The 9,744-nt window shown below is 46.7% G+C and overlaps 1 long non-coding RNA gene across 1 annotated transcript in view; it reads right to left on the bottom strand.

The window, feature by feature from the left end:
• LOC309361047 overlaps positions 1–6,108 on the bottom strand; it is a 190,604-nt gene extending 184,496 nt beyond the window's left edge. The window contains exon 1 of the long non-coding RNA XR_014164332.1: positions 5,895–6,108. This is a non-coding gene — a long non-coding RNA (uncharacterized lncRNA). The remainder of the gene's footprint in view (positions 1–5,894) is intronic.
• Between the last annotated feature and the right edge of the window lie 3,636 nt (positions 6,109–9,744).

A 9,744-nucleotide genomic window follows, 5' to 3' on the forward strand; every position in this document is an offset into this window, starting at 1 on the left:
TTTGGGGCTCGTTTCTCTTCCCACCCCCCCACCCCCGCCCAAGTTCCTTAATTTGCCTTTAAGAAACGTTAATACGGATAAATAATGCAGGGGGGTTGCTGCTGGGAACCGCGTCTGCTGTGTGTTTTCATCCTTCTCTTTTTGCATATGCACCCCAGGCATCGTGGCTGCCAGCTCCATCCCTCTGGTTAGCAGTGAGCTGTACCTCGAAGAGGAAAAGTGTCTTTGCCTTGCATTTTTGCTCTTCCTCGTTGCCACATCGTGGCTTGTTTTTGTTCCCCGTCAAATGACGGACTCCACAGGTTCCCTACGTAATCTCGGCGGGGCAAATAGGATAAGCTTTGCAAGAGGTGAGGTGCAAGTAAGATAAACTTTGCAAGAGGTGAGATGAAAAGGAGATAAGCTTTGCAAGAGGTGAGGTGCAAGTAAGATAAACTTTGCAAGAGGTGAGATGCAAAGGAGATAAGCTTTGCAAGAGGTGAGGTGCAAGTAAGATAAATTTTGCAAGAGGTGAGATGCAAAGGAGATAAGCTTTGCAAGAGGTGAGGTGCAAGTAAGATAAACTTTGCAAGAGGTGAGATGCAAAGGAGATAAGCTTTGCAAGAGATGAGGTACAAGTAAGATAAACTTTGTAAGAGGTGAGGGGCACCTTGTGAGAGGTGACCTGCAAAGGAGGGGTGTTCTTAAACATCTCAAGAACAGGGACGAGGAGTATCTGGCCAAATTAGGCCAGTACGTTTCCGAGCATAATTTAAAGTGTTGGTGCTGACCTTGAAAGCCCTAAACAGCCTCGGCCCAGTATACCTGAAGGAGCATCTCCACCCCCATCGTTCAGCCCGGACACTGAGGTCCAGCTCCGAGTGCCTTCTGGCGTTTCCCTCCCTGCGAGAAGCGAGGTTATGGGGAACCAGGCACAGGGCCTTCTCGGTGGTAGCGCCCTCCCATCCGATGTCAGGGAAATAAACAACTATCTGGCTTTTAGGAGACATCTGAAGGCAGCCCTGTTTAGGGAAGCTTTTAATGTTTGATATTTTATTGTGTTTTCAATATTCTGTTGGGGGCTGTCCAAAGCGGCTGGGAATGGGCGGGAATATAAGTCATAAGCTATCATTATCATTATTATTGTTATTATCATCATCCTATTATAAAACAGCATGATTTATAAAATTATAAAGCAGCCAGATGGGCAGGGTCTAGGGGTTTGGGCAGAGTCACCCCCAGCCCTATCTGGAAAGGCCAGCAGGGGGGAATTGAAGCTGATACATAATAATAATAATAATAATAATAATAATAATAATAATAATAATAATTAGCTTGATAGAACTTGCATGGTAGTTTCCTACCAAGTACCGAAACACTCTACCCCTGACATCATATATGACATCAGGTTTGGGATAGGTAAACATTGGGCTGCAAGGGGACAATCTTTTCCTAAGGTAAAGGGACCCCTGACCATTAGGTCCAGTCGTGACCGACTCTGGGGTTGCGGCGCTCATCTCACTTTATTGGCCGAGGGAGCCGGCGTACAGCTTCCGGGTCATGTGGCCAGCAGGACTAAGCCGCTTCTGGCGAACCAGAGCAGCGCACGGAAACACCGTTTACTTTCCCGACGGAGTGGTACCTATTGATCTACTTGCACTTTGAGGTGCTTTCGAACTGCTAGGTTGGCAGGAGCAGGGACCGAGCAACGGGAGCACACCCCCTGGTGGGGATTCGAACCACCGACCTTCTGATCGGCAAGTCCTAGGCTCTGTGGTTTAACCCACAGCGCCACCCAATCTTTTCCTACCCAGGGTGAAATATTTGCCATTTTTGACAGCCAGCTGCAGGGGACGCATTTCCCGCGCTCTCGCCTCTCGCTTGCCGGCTCTCAGAAATGGCAGAAAGGGAAATTGTAAGCGAGATGCAAATAGAACTTAATTACAACCTACCAACGAGGACGAAGATAAAAGCTTTTGCCGTTCTTTTAAATTTCCTTTTCCTTTTGCAAAAAGATGGGTGGTTTGGCGTGAGCGTTTAAGGGCTGAGGCGATCTTTTAGTCTTTCTGCCTGAGGCTGAACTGAAACAGTCTGAAATCAAGTGCCGAAATCCCAAGGGAGCGGAAAAGACTACCGGTATTTATGTTCGCGACCACGGCTGCGCGGATGTTATTGGCCCAGAGATGGAAAAAAGACAAAGTCCCTACGATACAATAATAGCAGATGAAGTTGATGGATTATGCAGAAATGGCTAAAATGACTAGAAGAATCAGAAATCAGGAAGACCAAAATTTTAATAAGGAATAGGGAAAATTTATAACCTAAAGACCATTGTAAACAGTTAAAATTGGTAGTAGGACTGGAATATCGCTTGTAGTTTAAGGGTGAATTCTGGACACAATGGAGATGTAAAAGATTTGGACGATCATAAAAGGTGCAGGAAGAAATGATTAATAACAGGACCCACAAATCTTGTTTTTATTATTTATGTTTGACATATCTCTGAAAAAATTTAATTTGAAAAACCAAATACAGTGGTACCTCGGGTTAAGTACTTAATTCGTTCCGGAGGTCCGTTCTTAACCTGAAACTGTTCTTAACCTGAAGCACCACTTTAGCTAATGGGGCCTCCCGCTGCTTCTGCGCCACTGGAGCATGATTTCTGTTCTCATCCTGAAGCAAAGTTCTTAACCTGAAGCACTATTTCTGGGTTAGCGGAGTCTGTAACCTGAAGCGTATGTAACCTGAGGTACTACTGTAAATAAATTTAATAAGAATAATAATAATAAAGGAACAGTCCAGAACCCACCAGCTACAGCATTGTTGTACGGGGCCTTTTCAGTGAGGGCCCCACCTGTTTAATGATGATGGCGGAATCCCCAAGGACGTGCTCTGTGGGGAGCTGGCTTCGGGCAACAGGCACAATCTGACTCCCCGTCTGCTGTTGCTTGAGAAACCTTTACTGACGATAAGAGGAGACATGCGCAGAATTATCCCAGGTGTGGAGAAAACCTTTTCTCCTTCATAATATTAAATCTTGGGGTCATCTAACGAAGCTGTATGCTGGAAGATTCTGGACAGGCAAAGTCCGTCTTAATACAGTGTGTGGTCAGGAGGCAGTATCTTAAAAAGTAGAGACCTCACCTTGCCAATAAAGGTCCGTATAGTTCAAGCTATGGTCTTCCCAGTAGTGATGTATGGAAGGGAGAGCTGGACCATAAAGAAGGCTGATCACCGAAGAATGGATGCTTTTGAATTATGGTGCTGGAGGAGACTCTTGAGAGTCCCATGGACTGTAAGAAGATCAAACCTCTCCATTCTGAGGGAAATCAGCCCTGAGTGCTCACTGGAAGGACAGATCCTGAAGCTGAGGCTCCAAGACTTTGGCCACCTCAGGAGAAGAGAAGACTCCCTGGAAAAGGCCCTGATGTTGGGAAAGATGGAGGGCGCAAGGAGAAGGGTACGACAGAGGACGAGATGGTGGGACAGTGTTCTTGAAGCTACCAGCATGAGTTTGACCAAACTGCGGGAGGCAGTGGAAGACAGGAGGGCCTGGCGTGCTCTGGTCCAGGGGGTCACCAAGAGTTGGACACGACTAAACAACTCAACAGCAACAAAGGTAAAAAAGGTAAAGGACCTCTGGACTGTTAAACACTGTCCTAACAGTAAAATTTGTCAGACGCAGTTAGTGATTGGGGAGAGATATTTTTTTAAATTGGCACTTATTATCATTACTCATCACCATCTTCAGTTTATTATGATCTTTTGCACGAGCACCTTAATAAAATCTTCCCCTCCAAAAAAGTGAGAAAACAACCAATCCAATTCACACAAAATAGGCTTCCATGGTGGAATAGGTTAGCGTGTCAAGCTGTTCGTGGTTCTAGCCCATCCAGGGGGCTAGATAGTCCCGCTCTATTCTGCCTTGGTCAGACCACACCTGGAATACTGTGTCCAGTTCTGGGCACCAGAATTTAAGAAGGATGTTGATAAGCTGGAAGATGGGCAGAGGAAGGCGACCGAGATGATCAAGGGTCTGGAAACCAAGCCTGATGAGGAACGGTCGAAGGAGCTGGGTATGTCTAGCCTGGAAAAGAGGAGATATGAGAGCTAACCTTAAAATATCTGAAGGGCTGCCACACGGAGGAGGGAGCATGCTTGTTTTCTCCTGCTCTGGAGGGCAGGACTCGAACCCGTGGCTTCAAGTTACAAGGAAGAGGATTCCGACTCAACGTCTTTCTGACAGTCAGAGCTGTTCGACCGTGGTGGACTCCCCTTCCTGGGTGGTGTTTAAGCAGAGCTTGGATGGCCATCTGTCCTGGGTTCTTTAATTGAGATTCCTGCATTGCAGTGGGTTGGACTGGATGAGCTTCGGGTGTCCCTTGCAAATCTATGATTTTAAAACCACACCAAATAGACACTCGTGGCAAGAGCCAATTATCCAGCTGGGAAAGTCTGTCGGAACAGGGATGTCATAAATGAAGACGTCACGGCGCAAGCTCAAGAGGTATCCCATCCCATAGAGATAAGACCGACAAACCCTTTCCCAAGGAGACTGGAATGATTGGATATGCGAGAATGTCTGCATTTAGTTTTAGGGACAAATCCTCTTTTTTAAAATTCCTCTTTATTTCCTTTAAAAGAAAACCCACATATTTTTTCTCCATTCTCCTGTGCCTCTGTGCTTGGGAGAACTTTAACGATTTAAGACACCTTTGTGGTTTTTCGTGCCTTTTTTATATTTAATTCCGACACGCTTTGCTAACGCTTTGGCATGATCTGGGTAACTTGATTATCCCTAAATTCTTTACCTTTGATGTCTGCATCAGCTACCTATAATTATTGTTTTAAAAGGTACGCTTAGTATTTTTTTTCTTTTAAAAGAGATAACCCGTTGTCTTCACTTAAAGCAACAAAACGAAACAAAACAACCCTCTCAAAAACAGGCACAGGGTCGAAAAAACTGGTGCTTGGCTGTTCAAATTATGCTTTTTTTAAAAAAAAGGCAGGGGGGAAAACCTGTGGCTGCATCTCCCCTGGATGGGGGTATGCGCAAGCGGCCACCAGTTCTAGAATGGTCCGGGCTCGCTGCCATAGCAACCGGAAGCTGATGCTCTAGACCATATCCAGGGCCTGCAGGTTGTCATGGCAACCGGGTACCACAACAACCGACGCTGTCCTCTGAGATCTTTCTTCCTTCCCCAGGGCTGACCCAACGAGCTTGGGCGGTTTGTCCTTTTTCTTATTCCTTTTTTTAAAAAAAAAAACTATTTGCAAACGAAAACTCATTATTCTGCTAGCCTCTGCTCCTCTGCTCAAGTTGCGCTGTGTTTTATCATCTTCCGAAACCGCACAGCAACAAAAAGGCATTTGGACGATCAAGAACTCCGATTGCTTTTTGTTATTCGTTTTTCTTTTCTTTTCAGAGTCTCCTTCATTTGACTCTCGCTGCAGAAGCCTTTTGGACAGAGAGACTTCTGAGAGGAATGCAATAAATTTGTGCCAGGCTGGGGGGTGAGGGAGCGAACAGACGCACATCCCATCAACACATTTGAGCACAACCTTCGGTGTGGATCCCCTCTTTTTACGCATTCCGGCGCTCATTTGAACACCACGAGTACAGTGGTTCCTCGGGTTACATATGCTTCAGGTTACATACACTTCAGGTTACAGACTCTGCTAACCCAGAAATAGTGCTTCAGGTTAAGAACTTTGCTTCAGGATGAGAACAGAAATCCTGCTCCAGCGGCACAGCAGCAGCAGGAGGCCCCATTAGCTAAAGTGGTGCTTCAGGTTAAGAACAGTTTCAGGTTAAGAACGGACCTCCGGAACGAATTAAGTACCGTACTTAACCCGTTACCACTGGAAAAGCATAGGGAGCTTCCTTGTACAGTGGTACCTCGGGTTACATACACTTCAGGTTACATACGCTTCAGGTTACAGACTCCGCTAACCCAGAAATAGTGCTTCAGGTTAAGAACTCTGCTTCAGGATGAGAACAGAAATCGGGCTCCGGCGGTGCGGCAGCAGCAGGAGGCCCCATTAGCTAAAGTGGCGCTTCAGTTTAAGAACAGTTTCAGGTTAAGAACGGACCTCCGGAACAAATTAAGTACTTAACCCGAGGTACCACTGTATATTGATACAATGTTTGGCCTTAGAGTGATAGAGTTGGAAGGGACCACTAAAGTTATCTAGTCCAACCCACGGCCACACAGAAATCTGACGATGGGGCCCAAACCCGCAACCCTGAATTTAAGAGACTCATTCTCTACTGACTTGAGTTCTCCCAGGTCTATCTGGCTCAGGACGATCTACACCAGGGGTCAGCAAACCTTTTCAGCAGGGGGCCAGTCCACTGTCCCTCAGACCTTGTGGGGGGCCGGACTATATTTTGGGGAGGGAAAGAATGAATTCCTATGCCCCACAAATACCCCAGAGATGCATTTTAAATCAAAGCACACATTCTACTCAAAGAGAGACAGAGAGAGAAATCGTGGCAGCCCATGCGTTTGTAAAAGACGTTGCAAAGAGGCCGGACCTCATTGTTCACCCCTGCTGTGAATCAGGAGGACTGAGCGTAAACTGGAGTTGACACTGGTCGCTTCATCATGGTTTCCCCCTGGGCAACCGCAGAAAAGGTTAAGCCAGTTAGAAAGGATCCAGAGAGGAATGACTGCAGAGACAAGAAACACACAAGATGTCGAGTCCCGCAGGGCCCTGGTCTCTTGTGACAGAGCGTTCCACCAAGTCGGGGCCAGTACTGAAAAGGCCCTGGCCCTAGTTGAGACCAATCTAACCACCTTGCGACCCGGGACCTCTGTTGTTGTTTGTGGACCTTAAGGTCCTCCGCGAGGCATACCAGGAGAGGTGGTCCCGTAGGTACATGGGTTCTAGGCCGCATAGGGCTTTAAAGGTCAAAACCAGCACCTTAAACCTGACCCTGTACTCCACTGGGAGCCAGTGCAGCTGGAAAAGCAGTGGATGAGTGTGATCCCATGGCAAGGAACCCGTTTCTGGGTCTGCGAATAATAATAATAATAATAATAATTTATTATTTATACCCCGCCCATCTGGCTGGGTTTCCCCAGCCACTCTGGGCGGCTTCCAACAAAACACTAAAATACAATAACCTATTAAACATTAAAAGCTTCTCTAAACAGAGCTGCCTTCAGATGTCTTCTAAACGTTTGGTAGTTATTTTTCTCTTTGACATCTGGTGGGAGGGCGTTCCACAGGCCGGGCGCCACCACCAAGAAGGCCCTCTGCCTGGTTCCCTGTAGCTTCTCGTCTCACAGGGAGGGAACCGCCAGAAGTCCCTCGGAGCTGGACCTCAGTGTCTGGGCTGGGCGATGGGGGTGGAGATGCTCCTTCAGGTATACTGGACTGAGGCTTCTTGGCATCGCACCATGAGAGGGCTAGGATTCCCTGATGCCTGACACCCACGTAAGATTTGAGAAATCCCAACCAGCTCACCTCTTCCTTTCCTGTCCTCTGTACTAAAAAGTTCACTCTCTTCACATGCTCAGAGGCACGCAGACGCACGTAAATCTAAGACGGCTGAATAAATAAACCTTCAAACTTCCTTGCAGAGAAGAGGCAAAGCAAGACCCCTTTTTTCCACACAGAACAGGCCACATCGATCAGATGGAGAGATGATTTTTAAAAGTAAAAAAAAAAGTTTAAAAAGAGCCAAGGTGCATTGCAGAAACATCGAACCATATGGCTGGAACTCACTCCCCCCCCCCATCCCTTTCAACCTGCACAAATTGTGGCAGGGGGAGGTGTACAGATAGAAGGTGGGAACTGGCAAGGCATCTGTGGAATAATAACAGGTTTCTCGTCTCTTCCCCCTACTCAGGTGCTTACAGGTATACCAGCAGAAAAAAAACCGCCCCCAATTACAGAGAGCTGAGTGGAAGGCTGTTGGCGTTCCGTCGCTGCATACCAAACGAACAGATGGCTGTTTGGGCTCCTGGCCAAGAGGGAAAAAAATTTGCTTTCTGGTCTTGGGGTGTTCTGGGGCCCCCATCGCTGCCAGGTTCATCCTCAAACCAAATGCTGGGCATGTTTAGCCTGGAGAAGAGGAGGTGAAGGGGTGATATGATAGCCATGTTCAAATATATAAAAGGATGTCACATAGAGGAGGGAGAAAGGTTGTTTTCTGCTGCTCCAGAGAAGCGGACACGGAGCAATGGATCCAAACTACAAGAAAGAAGATTCCACCTCAACATTAGGAAGAACTTCCTGACAGTAAGATCTGTTCGACAGTGGAATTTGCTGCCAAGGAGTGTGGTGGAGTCTCCTTCTTTGGAGGTCTTGAAGCAGAGGCTTGACAACCATATGTCAGGAGTGCTCTGATGGTGTTTCCTGCTTGGCAGGGGGTTGGACTCGATGGCCCTTGTGGTCTCTTCCAACTCTAGGATTCTATAATTCAGTTGGCAGGAACAGGACTGGGATCTGCAATGTGGTTACTTGGGGGTTTTTTTGGGGTGTGTGTGTCAATTTTGCCCTTCTACAGAGGTTGGGAGAGGAATTCAGTTCAGCTTTTTAATGCAAAACTCCCAGCTCCTCGCTTCCTAAAACAATCGGAGAATCGAAGCCCAGCCAGCACTCCCCCCCCGAATTTTGCAATGAGGTTTGTTAGCCTAGCCTTGCATGTATGGGGGGGGGGGGTGTTGAGAGCACACAAAAATACCTAGATTGGCGAAAAGGACATACCGGAAAAAAGAGACAGCGTTAGATATGGTAAGATTGGTTGCAATAATGGGCTCCTTTTGGATAAATTCATTCCGAAATACTGGTGTGTATTTCTTTCTTTCTTTCTCTTTTGTGTGCAAAGTTATGTAGAATTATGCAAGACCGTTTGAGCATATCGCACCAATCCTGGCCTTGCTGCACTGGCTGCCAATTAGTTTCCGGGCCCAATTCAAAGTGCTGATTTTGACTCATAAAGCCTTAAACGGCTCAGGACTGCAAAACCCCATATGAACCTACCCGGACCCTGAGATCATCCTCTGTGGCCCTTCTTCATGTGCCTCCTCCTCGAGAGGTCCGGAGGGTGGCAACACGAGAACGGGGCCTTCTCTGCAGTGGCTCCCCATTCGTGGAATGATCTCTCCAGGGAGATTCACCTGGCGCCATCATTATATATTTTTAGGCACCGCACGAGTTGAAAATGTTCCTCTTCAACCAGGCCTTTGGCTGAAGGACATCTGGTGCCCTTTTAAATGTGTCGTGTTGATATTATTTTTACTATTTATTTTCAGAGAATCGTGGAATTTAAAGGGAACCTATGATCATTTAGTCTCACCCCTGCAATGCAGAGGTATTGCAGCGGTCCCATACGGGTATCGAACCTGCAACCTTGGGTGTTGTCGGCACCATGCTCTAACCAACCGAGCTATCTAGTGTTTTGTGGTTTTTATATTGCAGTTTTATGTTATGAAACCGCCCTGAGATCTGAAGAAGAAGGGCAGCTATGCACACTTGATGAACAAATAAATGGGGAAATGAACCCTAAGCGAGGGGAAATGAGAGACAGGCGAAATCCCTGGAATGAGGTTGAGGACTGTGGGTCATCCCAATATAATAATAATAATAATAATAATAATAATAATAATAATAATAATAATATATTTACACCCCGCCCATCTGGCTGGGTTTCCCCAGCCACTCTGGGCGGCTCCCAACAGAATATTAAAAATACAATCAAACATCAAACATTAAAAACTTCCCTAAACAGGGCTGCCTTCAGATGTCTCCTAA

This window comes from Podarcis melisellensis (assembly GCF_964234715.1).
Source record: "Podarcis melisellensis genome assembly, chromosome: 18".
Classification (NCBI taxonomy): domain Eukaryota; kingdom Metazoa; phylum Chordata; class Lepidosauria; order Squamata; family Lacertidae; genus Podarcis; species Podarcis melisellensis.